The sequence below is a fragment of the Somniosus microcephalus genome, chromosome 8 (genome assembly GCF_052327205.1).
Source record: "Somniosus microcephalus isolate GS21.2 chromosome 8, FLI_Smic_1.0, whole genome shotgun sequence".
Taxonomy (NCBI): Eukaryota; Metazoa; Chordata; class Chondrichthyes; order Squaliformes; family Somniosidae; genus Somniosus; species Somniosus microcephalus.
Genome location: NC_140994.1, coordinates 161,810,072 through 161,831,489, shown reverse-complemented (window position 1 = coordinate 161,831,489; position 21,418 = coordinate 161,810,072).

Genomic DNA, 21,418 nt, shown 5'->3' with positions numbered 1-21,418 from the left:
CATGCAATGTCATTGAGAGAGATGGAAAACTATTCTGTCACCAGCTTGCTGTGATGCACCCGTCTGTCCGTCCCCCACTTGCGCATCGTCCTCCACTCCCTCGATCTCCAGGACCGCATCCTCCCAGGGGGTGAGCTGGGCTACTGAGGGTGGCCCTCCTCCTGTCCTTGCTCTTTCCCTCTTATTGTGAGCTCTCTTTTTCTGCAATGAGGGAGACAAGTGGACGTTGAGTGAGAATGAAGGAGTATAGAGAATCCATAAATGAATGTAAATAACTTTACTGCTGCCAGAGATCCTGCTCTGCACTTAATAATAGCCTGAAGCTGTGTCCGATGACAAACTGAAGAAAGTCTCTTGAGCAATGATAATCGATGAAAGCTCCCCAGAATATGTAGAGTACGTTATTACTGTTAAAGTGCACAAATCCAGGTTTCTCCACACTTTGACATTATAATCCCAAGTGAAAATTGAGCTTTACTAGGTCCATGCTTGGAATTTTTTAAAAATTCAATCGTATAATGAAAACTTGAAGTTGAACAGCATTTTCACATTGGCCCAGAACTTGGTGTCGGGGGCTTGCCGCGCATGCAAGCCCCCAATCTGCACTCACCCTGCGTGCTGCCATCTGAAGCCCGGGCCTGCTTGCATTTCCTGTCACAGGCCCGGTTCAGATGTCAGCGCGCAGTGCTTACCTGATCCAGCGGCGTAGTTAGTGCGATGTGCCGGCTGGGATCAGGTGAGCACTGTACAACCAATCAGGTGAGGGGAAGGTTCATTCATGAGTTTGAGAGTAAGAACTGTCAAACTCATGAAAACTACGGGGGCCCAAAACACTATTTAAACTTTAAATAAAAATTTAAAAAACATCCCAATCATTAAATTAAGTATAAATAAGTTAAAAAAAATAATTTAAACAATAATTTTTTTTTTTTTTTTTTAAATACATTTTTAATAAAAAGGATCTAAAACTAAACTTACCTTATTGTAGATTCTTTAAAATAATAAACCTGTGGAAAAAAAATTCTAAATTGCACTAAAACACCACTTACCTGTAAAAATAAATACTTACGTGTGCTTTTTACAAGCGTAAAGACCGGAGGCCTTTAGACATGCGCAAATCCCCCAAAACAGAGGAAATCCAAGACGCACGCGCTGCCCCCTACAGCGCACACGCTAGCCTCTTCAACTCTTGGGTTACAGGAGAGGAAATGCCGGTTTTCAGCGCATGCGCTGTGCATGCTGAAAACCGGCATTTCCTCCGGCCAGACCCGTGAGTACCCCTTCCGTACTCACGTGTTTGGGGAGGAATTACTGCCCCATTGTATTTAATTGGAGGAAAGGCAGGTTCATTTAAGAGTTAGATTTGTCTTCAATTTGAGGAAAGATCATTTTCTCTTCTCCAATTGACAGCAAATCATGATGTCGAAAAGAGTGCATTACGATAAAAGAATGATAATTATAAATAGGTTGATATATCATCCAATACTCACATCCTCCCTTCCATTCATGTGCTGTAATAGATAAGATTTTTCAGATTTCTTTTTCCCAACAATATGACCTTTTTGTTTTTAATGTAGGAATGTTTGCAGAAGACAGATGCATGCTTTGTGAACAAACCTGCAAGCTTCAATGAAATGGGGTGAAAAAGCCAGACAAACTCAGTCGTCTGACACAACAACACCTGGTCCTCCCTATGAAGAATGATGAAAGTGAGTGGTGAGTAAGACAGATGAAGAATGACAGTATTTTTTTATAATTGGGTTGTCTGACATTGTTTGCCATCTCTAGACACTGCTCCCAACAGGGGCAACCTGGGGGGAGGGGGCTGAAGTTTAAATGACTGGGTAATTAATATTAGGCAGATAATATTCACAAAGGTATATTATTCTAATCAAACTCTGATCAAAGAAGAAAATGACTGTATAAAAGGTTTTGCTACAGCTATACAAATCCCTGGTTAGACCATATTTAGAGTATTGTGTGCAGTTCTGGGCACCACACCTTAGAAAGGATATATTGGTCTTGGAAGGAGTGCAGCGCAGATTCACTAGAATGTTAGCAAGGCTCCAAGGGTTAGATTATGAGGAAAGCTTATATTCCCTGGAATATCAAAAGTTAAGGGGTGATTTGATTGAGGTTTTTAGGATTTTGAAAGGAATTGATAAGGTAGATAGAAACCTTTTCCGCTGGTGGGGGAGTCTAGGACAAGGGGAGATAACCATAAAATCAGAGCCAGGCCATTCAGGAGAGAAGTTAGGAAACACTTCTTCATGTAAAGGGTGGTAGCAGTGTGTAACTCCCTCCCACAAAAAGCAGTAGATGCTTGCTCATTTAATAATTTATCTATGAGATCGATAGAATTTTGATAGACAAGGACGTAAAAGGATATGAAGCCAAGGTAGATGGATGGAGTTAAGATACAGGTCAGCCATGATCTCATTGAATGGTGGAACAGGCTCGAGGGGCTGAATGGCCTACTCCTGTTCCTATGTTCCTAGTGTGCCACTTATCTAGAAACTTTAATTTGTCTTTTTATGATTTAACAGTCATCAATTTCTAAATGCTATGGATGCTGAAAACAATTTTAGTATAATTTGAGACTGGTATTTACTGAGAGTGACAAGGAATCAACATGCCCAAGTTGTGTTGCCAGTCCTGTGTCACTCTCTGGTTGGGGAAAACGTAGGTCTACACAAGTGCTCGCAAGCACAGGCGAAGCCCCGCTCAGTGACGTCTACACATTGGTTATATATTACTGTCATCTGAGAGTTCAATTAGAATTTGCCAGCTGGGAACTTTTTGGAAACACAATGGCTGCAATTATACTGTAGCAGGTGTGAAGGTGAAGGTGGTCTCACCTTGTCTATCTACAATGAATTTGGGTGGCTACACACTCGATTACACTACACAATTTCATTGATGCAAAGCTAAAACTGATTCACATTGATGTAAAATATGAAGATTATTATTTTATGTTTATATTTATCGTAATTCATATTGAGAAAAAGAGAAAGCTTTAGATTTCAATAAATCTTTGAAACGGTGCAGAATGAAACTTCAACGTGTAACCAGCTTATCTCTGAAAAATTTATCCAAAAACTCATTAATGCAGGGAAAGCAATGACAGATATAAATTAAAATCCTGTGATTACAAGGCTTGCTTGGTAGAAAACTTTGATTAAATATATGGCAGAGTACAAAATCTATTTGTCACTGGGATTAACTTGTCAAATAGGAACAAATAGTGCTCGCAGCACGTCATCATGAAAAATTAAAAACCTTTTATTATGTGATTTATTTAACAATGCATCAAACCCATGGATATGCATCGATCACCTTTCTGCATTGTGCATATGCCTGACTATTGTGTGCTGGATACAGAAACTGCTTTGACATTCAGACAAACTGTAGCAATCAATTAGGTAGCTTTACAAACATCAATATTTAAATAGAACATAACCCACAGAAGCAGCAACCAGGAAGCTCAAATTACTCTTTGCAATATGTGTTGTTTGTGCTCTTTTTATTTTACTGTCGTATGAAGAGAAATTGGGTCGACTAGGCCTGTATTCACTAGAGTTTAGAAGAATGAGAGGGGATCTCATTGAAACGTATAAAATTCTGACAGGGCTAGACAGATTGGATGCAGGGAGGATGTTTCCCCTGGCTGGGGGGTCTAGAACGAGGGGTCACAGTCTCAGGATATGGGGTAGGACATTTAGGACTGAGATGAGGAGAAATTTCTTCACTCAGAGGGTGGTGAACCTGTGGAATTCTCTACCACAGAAGGCTGTGGAGGCCAAGTCACTGAATATATTTAAGAAAGAGATAGATAGATTTCTAGATGCAAAAAGCATCAAGGAGTATGAGGAGAGAGCGGGAATATGGTATTGAGATAGAGGATCAGCCATGATCATATTGAATGGCAGAGCAGGCTCGAAGGGCCGAATGGCCTACTCCTGCTCCTATTTTTCTATGTTTCTATGTTTACAGTGGGGATGTTCTGTAGGTTTGCTCCTGTGTGCTAGCTGAGAATGGAGCCAGAGTACTCAGGTTAGATTTTCTGGGGTGGGGAGCAGAGTTGCAAGACTTGGGGTTGGGAGAGGGAGGGAAAGAGCTCAGGAAAACCAAACTGAACTTTTTGAATAACATGAGATGGAACGGCCAACTGGAAGGCCAGCATTAAGCTAATCTCTGAGGTCGCACATTAAGAGATGCTAGGAAGGTCGAGCATGTATCATGGAAGCGAGGAGGGGGAGGGGGAAAGCATTTCTGTTTTCCGACTGTGAAAATCTTTACTCTGCATTATATTTGGCAGTATTTTTAAACAAATGTATCGCTCTCTTTTTCATTCTGGCAGGAGAGTTGGGTAGGTGTGGTTAATTGCTTCATTTAGCCACATTTAGTTCAACAAACCCAGACCAACAGTGGAAATGAGATTATCAAATGGGCAGATGGTCGGAATCAAAAATTAGACTTTCTCACAGGAAATCAAAAGTCGCAGATATAATACAAACTTACGCATTCAGCTGCCGTATTGTGGAAAGTAAAGAACACAAGCAAAAATATGGCTCCCTGTTTTAATCAACAGTTTATCTTTCAACAGCTTTAAACTTTAATATTTTGTTATCCAGTTCCTGCTACGTTTCCTTCTTCTTAGAGGTATAAAATACAAAGTTTTCAGCAAAAGTAAAAAGGGCGAAAAATTCAGCTCTGTAGCGCTCGATTTTTCGGTGCTACTGGTGCCGTTTTGTGAGGAAAATGGTGTCTGCGCTGCGCACGCACACTTCTGGTGCGGGCCTTGCCAGACGCCATCTTGATGAGGGCATTAGCGTCGGCGCAGGGAGCGTGCACCAGAAGTATGTAGAGTAGGTAGATCATGACATCAGTCAGTGTGAAACGCTGATCTGATGCCAGCGATGCCATTTTCATCTTCAGTGCTGGAGCTAAGGCCCTGTCTTAACCTCGCACAGCTGAACATGCGTTCAGCAACAATAAGGAGCCCGTACCAACGATTTTTAAAGGGATCAGCAGCCACTCTCAGGTTAGTTGCTGATTAATTTCTACCGGCTCTGTGTAAGTTTGTGGAAGTGTTTGGAGCTTTCTAGAGTTGTTTAAAGTTAGTGAGGTGACAGGGAGTGGTGCTGCAAGTGGAGAAGGTCTTGGTTCTGTCGTCAAGGTTTCTGGTCAGACCACTTGCTCCCAGTCATGGGTGCTCTAGTTGTCATCCCCTTGGCCTGTAGCATGACAGGGAGATGGAGCACAGGCAGCAAAGAAGAGGACAAGCTGCTTGCAGAGGGAGGAGGAGGAGGGGGAGAAGGGCTCTCAGCAGGAGCCCCATCTTCCGAGAGCAATTCTCTTACCTCAGCCTGAGCCAGGAGCAGTGTGTGAGCCTGTTTGTGCTTTACGAAGGAGGTGCCCACAGAACTCTGCCAACTCTTGCAACCAGACCTGCAGCCTCACACCAGGGCAAGGAGAGCACTGCCAGTGGCTTTGAAGGTGCTTCTTCGCTTCGGGATCCTTCCAGGCTGGAGCAGGCGACATCTGTAACATCTTGCATTTCGCCGTCCACTGCTGCATAAGAGAGGTAATAGACGCTATTTATGCCAGGAGAAGAGGCTTCATTGTCTTCTCTCTGACCAAAGAGAAGCAGGCAGAGTGTGCACGTGGCTTTGCCAGGATAACGGACTTCCCCACGGTGCAGGGCACCATCGACTGCATGCATGTGGCGTTGCAGGCACCATATCTAAATGCTGAGAGGTACCTCAATTGCAAAGGTTACCACTCGCTGAATGTGCCGTTGGTGTGCAACCATGCTCAGCACATCATGATGGTCAATGCCTGCTATCCTGGCAGCAGTCATGATGCTTTTATTCTGTGCCAGTCTGCTGTTTCCTCAGTCTTTGAGCCATCACAGCAAACCAAAGGGTGGCTACTGGGAGACAAGGGCTATCTGTTGATCACCTGGCTCATGACTCCGCTCCACAACCCCACCACACGTAGGCAGCATACGTACAATGAGAACCATGCTGCCACACAGAATCTGATAGAACTGACCACTGGCATCTTTAAACAATGCTTCCGCTGCCTGGACCATTCTGGAAGAGCCCTGCAGTACTCAGCAGAGCGTGTCTCAAGATTTGGCATGGTCTGCTGCATGCCCCACAAACTCGCCATCATGAGGGCACAGCCCTTGCCACCAGACATCAGAGGAGGAGGAAGAGGAAGCAGAATTATGTAATGAGAAAGGAATAATTAGCAATCTTGTTGTGCGAGGCCTCTTGGGGCAGAGCGATCATAATATGATCAACTTCTTCATTAAGATGGAGAGTGAAGTAGTTGACTCAGAGACTAGGGTCCTGAATTTAAATAAAGGAAACAACGATGGTATGAGGCGCGAGTTGGGTAGAATTGATTGGGGAATGTTACTCAAATGGTTGACGGTGGATAGGCAATGGCAAACATTTAAAGATCGCATGGATGAACAACAGAATTTGTTCATCCCTGTTTGGCATAAAAATAAAACAAAAAAGATGACTCAACCGTGGCTAACAAGGGAAATTAGGGATAGCATAACATCCAAGGAGAGGACATATAAATTGGCCAGAAAAAGCAGTAAACCTGAGGATTGGGAGCAATTTAGGATTCAGCAAAGGAGGACAAAGGGATTAATTAAGAGGGGGAAAATAGAGTATGAGAGTAAGCTTGTAGGCAACATAAAAACTGACTGTAAAAGCTTCTATAGATATGTGAAGAGAAAAAGATTGGTGAAGTCAAGCATAGGTCCCTTGCAGTCAGAATCAGGGGAATTTATAATGCGGAACAAAGAAATTGCAGGCCAATTAAATACATACTTTGATTCTGTCTTCACAAAGGAGGACACAAATAACCTCCCAGAGATGTCGGGGAACATAGGGTCTAATGAGAGGGAGGAACTGAATGAAATCAGTATTTGTAGGGAAATGGTGTTAGGGAAATTGATGGGATTGAAGGCTGATAAATCCCCAGGGCCTGATAATCTACATCATAGGGTACTCAAGGAAGTGGCCCTAAAAATAGTAGATGCATTGCTGGTCATCTTCCAAAATTCGATAGATTCTGGAACAGTTCCAATGGATTGGAAGGTAGCTAATGTTTCCCCACTATTCAAAAAAGGTGGTAGAGAGAAAACAGGGAATTATAGACCGGTAAGCCTGACATCGGTAGTGGGAAAAATGCTAGAGTCCATTATAAAAGATGTAATAGCAGAGCACTTAGAAAACAGTGACAGGATCGGACAAAGTCAACATGGATTTACAAAAGGTAAATCGTGCTTGACTAATCTACTGGAATCTTTTGAGGATGTAACTGGTAGAATAGATAAAGGCGAACCAGTGGATGTGGTGTATTTGGACTTTCAGAAGGCTTTTGATAAGATCCCGCATAAGAGATTAGCATGTAAAGTTAAGGCACATGGGATTGGGGGCAAGGTACTGACTTTGGATAGAGAACTGATTGGCAGACAGGAAGCAAAGAGTTGGAATAAACGGGTCATTTTCCGAGTGGCAGGCAGTGAGTAGTGGGGTACCGCAGGGATCGGTCCTTGGACCCCAGCTATTCACAATATATATTAATGATCTAGACAAGGGAACTAGATGTAATATCTCCAAGTTTGCAGACGACACAAAGCTGGGTGGCCGTGTGTGCTGTGAGGAGGATGCCGAGAAACTCCAGTATGATTTGGAAAGGTTGGGTGATTGGGCAGATGCATAGCAGATGCAGTATAATGTGGATAAATGTGAGTTTATCCACTTTGGTGGCAAAAGCAGGAAGGCAGATTATTATCTGAACGGCAATAGATTGGGAGAAAGGGAAGTGCAAGGAGACCTGGGTGTCCTTGTGCACCAGTCGCTGAAGGTAAGCATGCAGGTGCAGCAGGTGGTTAAGAAGGCAAATGGTATGTTGGCCTTCATAGCAAGAGGGTTCGAGTACAGGAACAAGGGTGTCTTGCTGCAGTTGTACAGGGCCTTGGTGAGACCACACCTTGAGTATTGTGTGCAGTTTTGGTCGCCTTATCTGAGGAAGGATGTTCTTTCTATGGAAGGAGTGCAGCAGAGATTCACCAGGCTGATACCTGGGATGGCAGGAATGACGTATGAGGAGAGATTGGGTCGATTGGGCTTATACTCGCTGGAGTTTAGAAGAATGAGAGGGGATCTCATTGAAAATTATAAAATTCTAACAGGCCTAGGCAGACTAGATACAGGAAGGATGTTCCCGATGGCGGGGAAGTCCAGAACCAGGGGTCACAGTCTAAGGATAAAGGATAAGCCATTTAGGACAGAGATGAGGAGGAATTTCTTCACCCAGAGAGTGGTGAACCTGTGGAATTCTCTACCACAGAAGGCAGTTGAGGCCAGTTCATTAAATATATTCAAGAAGGAGTTAGATATATTTCTTAAGGCTAAAGGGATCAAGGGATATGGGGAGAAGGCAGGGACAGGGTACTGAATTTGGATGATCAGCCATGATTTCAATGAATGGCGGAGCAGGCTCGAGGGGCCGAATGGCCTACTCCTGCTCCTATCTTCTATGTTTCTATGTTTCTATGTAATCAGCTGTCAATTAACCTGCTCCGCCACCGATCGCACCTGCTACCACCCCGGAAAATTCCGGCCTTCATTTCTAAAATTAAAAGAAATATAATTCTTAGATTATTATGACATCTAACCTTATAGTCACGTTTTTAATTAGAAAAAATAGTTTCAGTTCCAAATTAAAAGGAATATAAGGAAATTTCACATTTGTAATATGTGGGAAACAAACCCTGAAACAAATTCGTTTTTAAAAACTAAGAAAACATTGCTATCTTCAATTAGCTGCCGAGTGATAGTCAGATTGCCTGATATGCATCACTCAAACAAAGTGTTTGTGCTATTTTGTATTTATATCCTTGCTCAACAGGCTACCTCCTAAAAACCTATCATATTGTCACATTTTGAATATATATTATGTTAATGAATAAAGGACATCTGTAAAACTATCAAGACTGCTGGAATTACAGTTACTTTTATATCATCTTATTTATGCACCCAATTTCATTAAAAAGAAAATGGGAGAACCATGAACTTTTCCGAGGCTGCTGAGAAAATGCTTAGAAGAAGTAAGTAAGAGAAATAAATGACTGCAAGCCTACAGGAAATAATCTGTGAGAAATCTCCATTCAAGCTTCACTTAGTGAAAGTCACAAAACATGGACTGCTATTAAATTGCCCTTTTAGATAATTCATGGATTCATGGACAGGGGAGTGGAATCTTTTATGACTGTTTGGAATTGCTCTTCTTTCCAATAGAAAGATGACAGTCAATTTTGGATGTTATTCCGTGTTTAATTATTTAAGTCTTTAAATTCAGTGGAAGATTGGGGGAAACCCTGGATTGATGTGTCAAATGGGTTGCCGCTGACCTTTCACCAAAGTTACGGCAGCCAACCCTTGAGGAAATCCCTGGCGTAAAATTCTTAACCAGGAGTTGGAATCTTGGCCAAATTATACTAGCTAGCTTGGGGACACTGGGTGCAATTTTGGTACCCCAACTCTGTTAAGATTAGCAAGGAGCAGTGCCATGTCACAAGGTATACTTGACCAATGAATGATTCAAGGGGTTGAGCGGTAAGAAAAAAATTCAAAAAATTTAGAGAACTGGGAGTAAAAATTCTTCTTGTTTTATTTATGATTAGAGTTGTTGACCTGTGGAATAGATTTCCACATAAAAGTGCATAGAACTAGATTAATTTCTGATTCTGAAAAGAGTGCAGGGCTATGAAATAAAACAAGAAAATGCTGGAAATACTCAGCAGGTCAGGTAGCATCTATGGAGAGAGAAGCAAAGTTAACGTTTCAGGTCAAACTATCAAGACTGCTGGAATTACAGTTACTTTTATATCATCTTTTATGCACCCAATTTCATTAAATAGAAAACGATGGAACCATGAACTTTTCTGAGGCTGCTGAGAAAATGACTGCAAGCCTACAGGAAATAGTCCTTTCGTCAGAACTGGGAGAAGATAGAGATTTAACAGTTTATAAGCAAGTACAGAGCCAGGGATAAAGGGGCAGGGAGGGGAGGAAAGAACAAAACAGAAGGTCTGGAGTGATTAAATGACAAAAGGGATGATGGTACAAAGCAAAATGTGGTGGTAATGGGACAAGTAAAGAAACAGAAGCTGGGTCTAGCGGAGCTGTAAATGGCAACAGCAGAACCATTACCAGCACCTGTTGTCCGAAACAATAGGAGCAGTGGTTATGACATTACTGAAATCAATGTTGAGCCAGGGAGGTTGTAAAATGCCTAAACGAAAGATGAGATGCTGTTCCCTGAGCTTCCACTGACATAAGCACTGCTGTGGAACTTGGTATCGTTGGCACAGATGGGATGGAGACGGGGAAACTGGGAGAATGGAATAGAGTCCTTACAGGAAGCGGGGTGGGAGGAAGTGTAATCAAGGTAGCTATGGGAGTCAGTGGGCTTATATTAGATATTGGTTGACAACCGATCCCCAGAAATGGAGATTGAGAAGTCGAGGAAGGGAAGGGAAGAGTCAGAAATGGACCATGTGAAGGCGAGGGAGGGGTGGAAATTGAAAGCAAAGTTGGTGACATTTTCTAGTTCGGGGCAAGAGCAGGAAGCAGAACTGATACAGTCATCAATGTACCAGAAATATGAGTTTCTTTGGAAAATTATTCAAAAATAAAATCAGATCAAGGCCGAAATTAGGATGTGAATGATGAGGTTAGATAGAGGGATATATCCCTGATTGGATGCTCCTGGTGAGGAGTGACTCTTCTAGGCAGCCCTGGTGGGAAATCGCAGGCCCAAGTTCCTGACTCTCCTCTCATTTAAAGTTAGGGGCTGGAGGCTATGGCTTCCTGCCACGCTCGTCCAAATCCTGCCTGATACCATCGTTGATGCCAAGTTCGGATGGGAGTCAGGCATGGTCTATTTAAATGAAGCTTAGGAGTTAAAATGGCCCATGCCTCACTGTTGTGGCGAAAAATATTACTTCAATAAATTTCACACACTAGCCTGTCAAGGGTAAAGAGTCAAGCAGTTTATTAAGATTTAAATAGTCCAATAGTCTCCCACACAACAACGAACAGTTTTGACAGACAAATAGTTACAAACAAAAGGTACCTATGGGGGCTGATCAGGGAGACAACTTAGAGCTCCGCAACTCTTTTCCTGGCTGTCTCTTCGATCGCTTACAAATCTCAGTATTTAAGTCTCCAAACCACAATGAGTCATACTTTTGCGTGACCTTTCTTTAAATTATATCAAAAGTTTATACAATGGAACCACCAGGTGCTCATCTTGTGACTTGAGTCATACTTTCGCGTGACCTTTCTTTAAATTATATCAAAAGTTTATACAATGGAACCACCAGGTGCTCATCTTGTGACTTGCCTTATCTCCCAACGGCCAGTATCAATCAAGCGAGCCCTTTGACCTGTTATTGTTCAATCATCTTAGGTCCCTTTTGGTCCTGTGTGCAAAGTTTAAATGCATTTCGCCTGCTGTTGTCAGGCAGAAGTGCCTTGGCCATTTATCCTTACCCGTGATGCCCTGCTTCTGCTAAGTATGATTTCTAAAAATCCACTTCACTCATGCTGGCCCAGGGCCCAGGCCCCATGCTCAGTCCGATTTAGAATCAAGAGGGAGAAATTCGGTATAGCCCTGTTTGGGGCGCCGTTATCGGCCGTGCACAAAATTTCGTGCCTGGCGCTAATTATCACCTCCGACTGCAAACTTGGCTTTTATCGCCCCTGGAGGTGATTGGAGCGCTAAATCAGGCGCTACACACCTCTCTTAAGGTGCTAAGGCCGAGGAGCGAGGCGCTACCTCAGAGCGCGGGGGGTGCAGCGCAGGTGCTGTCAGTTACCGATTGAACACAGACACACTGGCGCCGGTCAGTTCTTAAAGGGGAGGGCCGATCTTGCTCTCCAGCCACGCCCTGCTCATTGGAGCCTTGAATCTCGGCCTGGAGAGACCTGTGCCTAAACCTTCCAGCCAAGGACTATGGAGAGGGCCAGGGAGCGAGCACAGCGCTTCAAGGAACGGGCCTTGGCGGCTCTGGTTGGTGCGGTGGAGCGCAGAAGATCTATACTGGTACCCAGATAGTGGCAGGAGGCCTTTGCCACGCGAGTACAGAAGAGTGTGCTGGGAGGTGGCTCAGAGAGTCTCCTCAAGCAGCATGGTGCCCAGGACCCATATCCAATGTAGGAAAAAGTTCAACAACCTCACTTGGGTCGTCAGGGTGAGTGGCTTTTTTTCAAAACCTCTCCATCCCTCCATATCAACCTCACTCTATGGCCAGAGGGTCTTAAAAGCCCCAATGCCCAAAACTCATCCAACACCTATGGCCCTTTCATCAAACACACACGCACATTCCACACTTTGCAAACAGTAAGGGCTATTCAACTATGGGAGGCACACCATGCAAGAGCATGGCTGCATAAAGTAAGGGCTATTCAACTATGGGAGGCACATCAGGCAAGAGCATGGCTGCATACAGTAAGGGCTATTCAACTATGGGAGGCGCATCAGGCAAGACTTGGCCAGTGCTGGGACTAGAGTCCTGGCGGATCATATAACTAGGGCTATAGAGAGGGCTTTAAACTAACTAGTGGGGGGGAGGTTCCGAGAGAGCAAATAATACAAATGACAACAGAGAAGGTCATAGACTTAGGTAGCAGTGGGGAAATTAAAAACCAGAGCATGTCAGGAAGGGGCAGAAGGTATGGAGTAAAAGGTAAAGTAATAAAAAGGGCAAAAGCAGGAACTAAGTGTCACAAAACATCTTTGAAAGTTCTCTATCTGAATGCACGTAGCATTCGTAACAAAATAGATGAGTTAATGGCACAAATAACTACATATGGGTATGATCTTGTGGCCATTACAGAAACATGGCTGCAGGGTGACAATGCCTGGGAATTAAACATACCAGGTTATTTAATGATCAGGAAGGACAGGCAGGAAGGAAGGGGAGGTGGGGTGGCTATGTTAATAAAGGAAGGAATCACTGTAATACAGAGAAATGATATTGGGTCAAAAGATCAGGACAATGAAACAGTTTGGGTGGAGGTAAGGAATAACAAGGGGAAAAAAACATTAGTGGGCGTAGTCTATAGGCCTCCGAACTGTGGCAACTCTGTTGGACGGAGTATCAATCAGGAAATAGTTGAGGCTTGTAATAAGGGAACATCTATAATTATGGGGGATTTTAACTATCATATTAATTGGACAAATCAAATTGGGCAGGGCTGCCTTGAGGATGAGTTCATTGAGTGTATTAGGGATGGGTTTCTTGAGCAGTATGTAACTGAACCGACCAGGGGGCAGGCAACCTTAGATCTGGTCCTGTGTAACGAGACAGGATTAATTAAAAATGTCCTAGTAAAGGATCCCCTTGGAATGAGTGACCATAACATGGTTGAATTCCATATTCAATTAGAGGGTGAGAAGGTTGGATCTCAAACAAGCGTGCTAAGCTTGAATAAAGGAGACTATGAAGGTACGAGAGCGGAATTGAGTAGAGTGGATTGGGAAAATAGATGAAAGTGTAAGACGATACATGATCAGTGGTGTACATTTAAGGAGTTATTTTACAACTTCCAAAAAATATATATTCCACTGAGAAGAAAAGGGTGTAAAAGAAAAGACAGCCATCCGTGGCTAAGTAAAGAAATTAAGGATAGTATTCGACTAAAAACAAGAGCATATAAGGTAGCCAAATCTAGTGGGAGGATAGAGGATTGGCAAAACTTTAAAAGACAGCAAAAAATAACAAAAAGATTGATTAAGAAAGGGAAGATAGATTATGAAAGTAAATTAGCAAAAAATATAAAAACAGATAGTAAGAGTTTTTATAGTTATATAAAAAGAAAAAGGGGGGCTAAAGTAAATGTTGGTCCCTTAGAGGATGAGACCGGGAAATTAATGGTGGGAAATATGGAGATGGCAAAAACACTGAATGAATATTTTATATCAGTCTTTACAGTAGAAGACACTAAGAATATCCCAACACTGGACAAACAGGGGGCTAAAGGGGGGGAGGAGCTAAACACGATCAAAATCACTAAGGAAGTGGTACTCGGTAAAATAATGGGACTCAAGGCGGATAAATCACCTGGACCAGATGGCTTACATCCTAGGGTCTTGAGGGAATTGACGGTAGGGATTGTGGATGCATTGGTAATAATTTTCCAAAACTCCCTGGACTCGGCAATGGTCCCGGCAGACTGGAAAACTGCTAATGTAACACCCTTATTTAAAAAGGGCAGTAGACAGAAGGCTGGAAACTATAGACCGGTTAGCCTAACATCTGTGGTAGGTAAAATTTTGGAGTCCATTATTAAGGAGGCAGTAACAGGACATTTGGATAATCATAATTTAATAGGACAAAGTCAGCATGGTTTTATGAAGAGGAAGTCATGTTTGACAAATTTGCTGGAGTTCTTTGAGGAAGTATCATATAGGGTGGATAAAGGGGACCAGTGGACGTAGTGTATTTAGACTTCCAAAAGGCATTTGACAAGGTGCCATACAAAAGATTATTGCTTAAGATAAAACATCACGGGATTGGGGGTAATATTCTGGCATGGATAGAGGATTGGCTATCTAACAGAAGGCAGAGAGTTGGGATAAATGGTTCATTCTCAGACTGGCAATCAGTAACTAGTGGTGTTCCGCAGGGGTCAGTGCTGGGTCCCCAACTCTTTACAATCTATATTAACGATTTGGAGGAGGGGACCGAGTGTAACATATCAAAGTTTGCAGATGATACTAAGATGGGGGGGAAAGTAGTGAGTGAGGAGGACATAAAAAACCTTCAAGGGGACATAGACAGGCTAAGTAAGTGGGCAGAGATTTGGCAGATGGAATACAATACTGTAAAGTGTGAGGTTATGCACTTTGGCAGGAAAAATCGTAGAGCAAGTTATTATCTTAATGGCAAGAAACTGGAAAGTACTGAAGTACAAAGGGATCTGGGGGTCCTGGTGCACGAAACTCAAAAGGTTAGTATGCAGGTGCAGCAAGTGATTAAGAAGGCCAATGGAATGTTGGCTTTCATTGCTAGGGGGATAGAATATAAAAATAGGGAGGTATTGCTTCAGTTGAACAAGGTATTGGTGAGACAGCAGCTGGAATACTGCGTACAGTTTTGGTGTCCGTACTTAAGAAAGGACATACTTGCTCTCGAGTCAGTACAAAGAAGGTTCACTCGGTTAATCCCGGGGATGAGGGGATGGACATATGAGGAGAGGTTGAGTAGATTGGGACTCTACTCATTGGAGTTCAGAAGAATGAGAGGCGATCTTATTGAAACATATAAGATTGTGAAGAGGTTGGATCGGGTGGATGCAGGGAAGATGTTCCCGATGATGGGTGAAACTAGAACTAGGGGGCATAGTCTTAGAATAAAGGGCTGCTCTTTCAAAACTGAGATGAGGAAGAACTACTTCACTCAGAGGGTGGTAGGTCCATGGAATATGCTGCCCCAAAAAACTGTAGAACCTACATCATTACATAAATTTAAAACAGAAATAGACAGTTTCCTAGAAGTAAAGGGAATTAAGGGTTACGGGGAGCGGGCAGGAATTTGGACATGAGTCTAGGTTCGGATCGGTCATGGCCCTGTGGGTAGCGGAGCGGGCCCAGGGGCCGTGTAGCCTGATCCTGCTCCTATTTCGTGTGTCTAATTCTGTTAGATGCAGGAGATGGTTCTGTGATAGTGGATTGGCAGTTAGGATCAGATCAGCCATGATCTTATTGAATGGCGGAGCAGGCTCGAGGGGCCGATTGGCCTACTCCTGCTCCTATTTCTTATGTTCTTATCAAGCAAGAGCATGGCTGCATACAGTGAGGGTTATTCAACTATGGGAGGCACATCAGGCAAGAGCGTGGCTGCATACAGTAAGGGCTATTCAACTATGGGAGGCACATCAGGCAAGACCATGGCTGTATATTTACTCAGACGCCATCCTTTTTCTTGCAGGCCAAGCTCTCTCATAACAGGAGACAGCAGCAACAGACGGGTGGAGGGCAGCCTCAGCTGCAACCCCTCAGCGATCTTGAGGTGCGCGTCCAGAGGATTGTATCAAGCCGGGTGATTGGTCCCGTTGCCACTGGAGACGCCGACCCCGTTCTGGAAAGCAATGGTAAGGTCATCACCTTTTTGTCCTCTCTCCTTCCACTTGTTCCTCACAACAGCAGCCTTTGACACTTTCAGTCCAAATTACTAAATCACTGCAATCATTCCCCCCTTGCTGCCACCCTGTCCTCACGCTAAAGCCACTCTTGTACCTCCCTGCTTTCAGATTATGATTCGCCAGGTGAGGAGACGGGCCCTCAAGCTGCCAGTGGGAGTGAAGCTGAAGGCAAGGAGGAAGAGGAAGCCAGAGTATCAGTGCCACCCTCTCCCGAGGAAGCCCATGCCCACACTGGGAACACGCCTTCCCTGGAGGGGAGCAGGGGGGAATGGTCTGATGAGGGTGAAGCTCCAGGACCCAGCGGACTGCAGCAACGCGATGGGGGTAGGGAAGCTCGGGGGCCTTCTCCCCGGAGGGAGAGTATGCCATCAAGTCCTACTGCACTGGACGCAGAGGAGGAGCAGGTCCTCGCTGAAATGAGTGCCCAGGCAGAGCATAGGCAAACTGAGCTCATGGCTGCAGTGGGAAGGGTGCCCGAATGTATTGAATCACTGGCAAGGAGTGTGGAGCACTTCGCTGTAGCACAGGCGGATGCCACGCAAATGCTTAGTGCTGCAAAGCAGTCACTGGCTGCTATGAGCCCATCTCAGACTGCTCTCATGCAGACTCAGATTGAGGACACACGAGCACTGATTGTGCTCCAGCAGATTGCTCCGGATGCTGAAGTGCTGCCCTGTGGGAGTGTCAGTGTGTCGGTCGAGCAGGGAGTTGCTTCTTCCACTTCCTTCTTAGAGCGCTAACCCCGAATATTGGGGTGGTACGTTCTGCAGCGATACGTACTGGGCCACATAGCGTTGCCGCATGGAAGGGCTCTTCCCCTCATTAAAGGGAGGGCCCAAGCCCACAACTCTGCGGGGCCCTACCTGGACCACCAGGGAGCGGGGTGCTGTGCCAACAGCCAGGAGTGCCAGGCTGCCAGATCGTGGCACAGACCCCGCGCTCAAAGACACAGTGGGCCGCAACAAGTCGGCAGATTTTTTTTCCCCGCCCGCCACCTCACCTTTACTAAGCACCCCTCGAGCCTCCTGCCACTCCATTCCCGCCCCCTGAATCGGTCACTGTCATTGCCCAGAGTAGATTCAGGGGGCACGGGCCAATTTGGCAGGCGGGGCAAAAAAGGGGCACTGCGCACAGTGATGACATCATCATTGCCTGCGCAGCGGAGTGCTACTGGTTACTGCCGCCACTAATCTCCCGCTGAATTTAGTGGGAGCTGTTAGCGGTGCTGCGCCCGGGCGAAAAGTTGTTTGTGCCCCGTTAGTGCCCCCCAGGGGCGCTAATGAGAGGTGCAAATGCACCAAATTTCCAGCCAGTGCCTTTTCTTCTTCCCAGTTTAAACACACAAAGCTGCACCCAATTTATTCAGTAACATAAAATATAACCCTACTACTTGTGGAAATATATTAAGATGACAAAGTTGTCATAACACATTTCAGCATGAATTCTATACACAACTATTATGCACCCAGCTGTAACATCTCCATATTTGTGTGTGTAATATACAATGCAAAATATTGACTACAGTTGAGCTATAATAACTACCACTATTGCTCTCCGATCAAGAAAAAATGAAGGAACCTGAAGGCTAAGGGGGTTATTCAACATATGAGGCGATTTCTATAAGGGAATGGTAGTGTAGTGGTAATATCACTGGGCTAGTACTCCAGCGATGCGAGTTCAGATCCCACCATAGTAGCTGAAAAAATTTAAATCAGTTAATTAAATAAATCTGGAATAATTATTAGTAACCATGAATCTATTGGACTGTCATTATAAAACCAATCCGGTTCATTTCCCTTTAGGGAAGGGAAATCTGCTGTTCTTGTCTGGCTTATATGTGACTCTGGTTAACTCTTAACTGCTCCTCTGAAATGACCAAGCCAATCAACCTTGGTCACCGGCTACATATATGGCAACGGCACACCCAGCCCAGTCGACCCTGCAAAGTCCTCATCACCAACATCTGGAGACTAGTCAAGCAACAGCCTGACATAATCACACTCATAGAATCATACCTTTCAGTCAGTGTCCCAAACTCCTCCATCACCGTCACTGGCAGGGCAGACTGACCAGGGGTGGTGGCACAGTGGCATTTGGGAGGGAGTGGCGGCCCTGGGAGTACTCAACATTGACCCCAAAGTCACATGGCTCCAGGCCAAGCATGGAAACCACCTATTGCCCTACCACAGATGAATCAGTACTCCTCCCTGTTGGATGTCACGTACAGAATGTACTCTGGGTGGGGGACTTCAATCACCAAGAGTGGCTCGGTAACACCACTACTTACCGAGCTGGGTGAGTCCTTGAAGGACATAACTGCCAGTCTGGGCCGGTGAGAGATCCATCACGAGGGAAAATCCTACCTGTGACAGGTGGTGAGAGATCCATCACGAGGGAAAATCCTACCTGTCACAGATGCATTTTTCCATGACAATATTGGTAGAAGTGACCACCGCACACAGTCATTGTGGAGATGAAGTCCCGTCTTCACACTGAGGACACCCTCCGTTGTGTTTAATGGGATAGATTCAGTAACAGATCTAGCAGCTCAAAACTGGGCATCCATGAGGCGCTGTGGACCATCAGCAGCAGCAGAATTGTATTCCATCACAATCTGTAACCTCATGGCCTGGCATATCCCTCACTCTACCAATACCATCAAGCCAGGGGACCAACCCTGGTTCAATGAAGAGCATGCCAGGAGCAGCACCAGGCGTACCTAAAAATGAGGTGCCAACCTGGGGAAGCTGCAATCAGGACTACATGCATGCTATAAAAGTGGAAGCAGCATGTTATAGATAGGACTAAGCAAGGGATCAGATCAAAGCTCTGCAGTTGTGAATGGTGGTGGACCATTAAACTACTAACAGGAAGAGGAGGCTCCAAGAATATCCCCATCCTCAATGATGGTGGAGCCCAGCACCTGAGTGCAAAAGGCAAGGCTGAAGTGTTTGCAACCAACTTCAGCCAGAGGTGCCAAGTGGATGATCCATATCGGCCTACTCCCAAGGTCCCCACCATCACAGAAGCCATTCTTCAGCCAATTTGATTCACTCCACGTGATATCAAGAAACGGCTGAGCGCACTGGATACAGCAAAGACTATGGGCCCCGACAACATCACGGTTATCATGCTGAAGACTTGTGCTCCAGAACTAGCCGTGCCTCTAGCCAAGCTGTTCCAGTACAGCTACAACACTGGCATCTATCCGACAATGTGGAAAACTGTCCAGGTATGTCCTGTCCACAAAAAGCAGGACAAATCCAACCCGGCCAATTACCACCCCATCAGTCTACTCTCAATCATCAGCAAAGTTATGGAAGGTGTCATCGACAGTGCTATCAAGTGGCACCTGCTCACTGATGCCCAGTTTGGGTTTGGCCAAGACCACTTGGTTCCCGACCTCATTACAGCTTTGGTCCAAACATGGACAAAGGAGCTGAATTCCAGAGGTGAGGTGAGAATGACTGCCCTTGACATCAAGGCAGCATTTGACTGAGTGTGGCATCAAGGAGCCCTAGTAAAACTGATGTCAATGGGAATCGGGGTGAAAACGCTCCACTGGCTGGAGTCATACCTAGCACAAAGGAAGATGGTTGTGGTGGTTGAAGGTCAATCATCGCTGCAGGAGTTCCTCAGGACAGTGTTCTAGGTCCCAACCATTTCAGCTGCTTCATCAATGACCTTCCCTCCAACATAAGGTCAGAAATGGGGATGTTCGCTGATGACTGCACAGTGTTCAGCACCATTCACAACTCCACAGATAATGAAGCAGTCCATGCCCGCATGCAACAAGACCTGGACGATGTTCAGGCTTGGGCTGATAAGTGGCAAGTAACATTTGCGCCACAGAAGTGCTAGGCAATGACTATCTCCAACAAGTTAAAGTCTAACCACCTCCCGTTGACATTCAACAGCTTTACCATCGCCAAATCCCCCACCATCAACATCCTGGGGGTCACCATTGATCAGAAACTTAACTGGACCAGCCACATAAATACCGTGGCAGCAAGAGCAGGTCAGAGGCTAGGTATGTCTGCGGCGAGTGTCTCACCTTCTGACTCCCCAAAGCTTTCCCGCCATCTACAATGCACAAGTAAGGAGTGTGATGGAATACTCTCCACTTGCTTGGATGAGTGCAGCTCCAACAACACTCAAGAAGCTCGACACCATCCAAGACAAAGCAGCCCGCTTGATTGGCACACCATCCACCACCTTCAACATTCACTCCCTCCACCACCGGTGTACCGTGGCTGTATACCATCTACAAGTTGCACTGCAGCAACTCGCCAAGGCTTCTTCGGCAGCACCTCCCAAACCCGCAACCTCTTCCACCTAGAAGGACAAGGGCAGCAGGTGCATGGGAACACCACCACCTCCAAGTTCCCCTCCAAGTCACACACCATCCTGACTTAGAAGTATATCGCCGATCCTTCATCGTCGCTAGTTCAAAATCCTGGAACTCCCTACCTAACAGTACTGTGGTTCAAGAAGGCGGCTCACCACCACCTTCTCAAGGGCAATTAGGGATGGACAATAAATGCTGGCCTTGCCAGCGACGTCCATATCTCATAAATGAATAAAAATAAACCAAAGGGTACTAAAAATCTTCAAGACCAAATTTAAAATGTCAGACTTTCACTTTTTATTGCAATTTACAGCCTGTGGTGATATCAGTTGACAATAGTCTTTTTTATCGCCCACTAATTTCACTCATTGAGAACTATTGCCTGGCAGGATCAGCTGATACACCAAATGCTGGTACCTTAAATTCCCAAATTAGACTGGAGCAAAAATGTAATTAATAACTGAAAGATTTTAGTAATATATTATAAACCACCTTCATTCAATGGAGTAATTAGGTGCACTGCAAGTGTAGAATAGCTCCATTTTCAAAAGACTGAAGATGATAAATTGGATTTTGTGGTTTTTTTAAATGAAATATTGTTTTTGGAGCTTATGTTTGAAAATGGAAAATGCAGTGTGTTGATTGTTTGCTTCGCACTGGCACATCGGTCATAGTGTAATACAACCTGAATCCAATGTCAGGGCTTGTCTTACACTCAGAATGAAGCAAATGAGATTCCTGTGAGTGTGAGTGATTGGCCCCATTTGGCCTTTGAATTGAGGCTTGACATGTGTATGCAAGGCCCAAGGTAATGAGTTTGTGG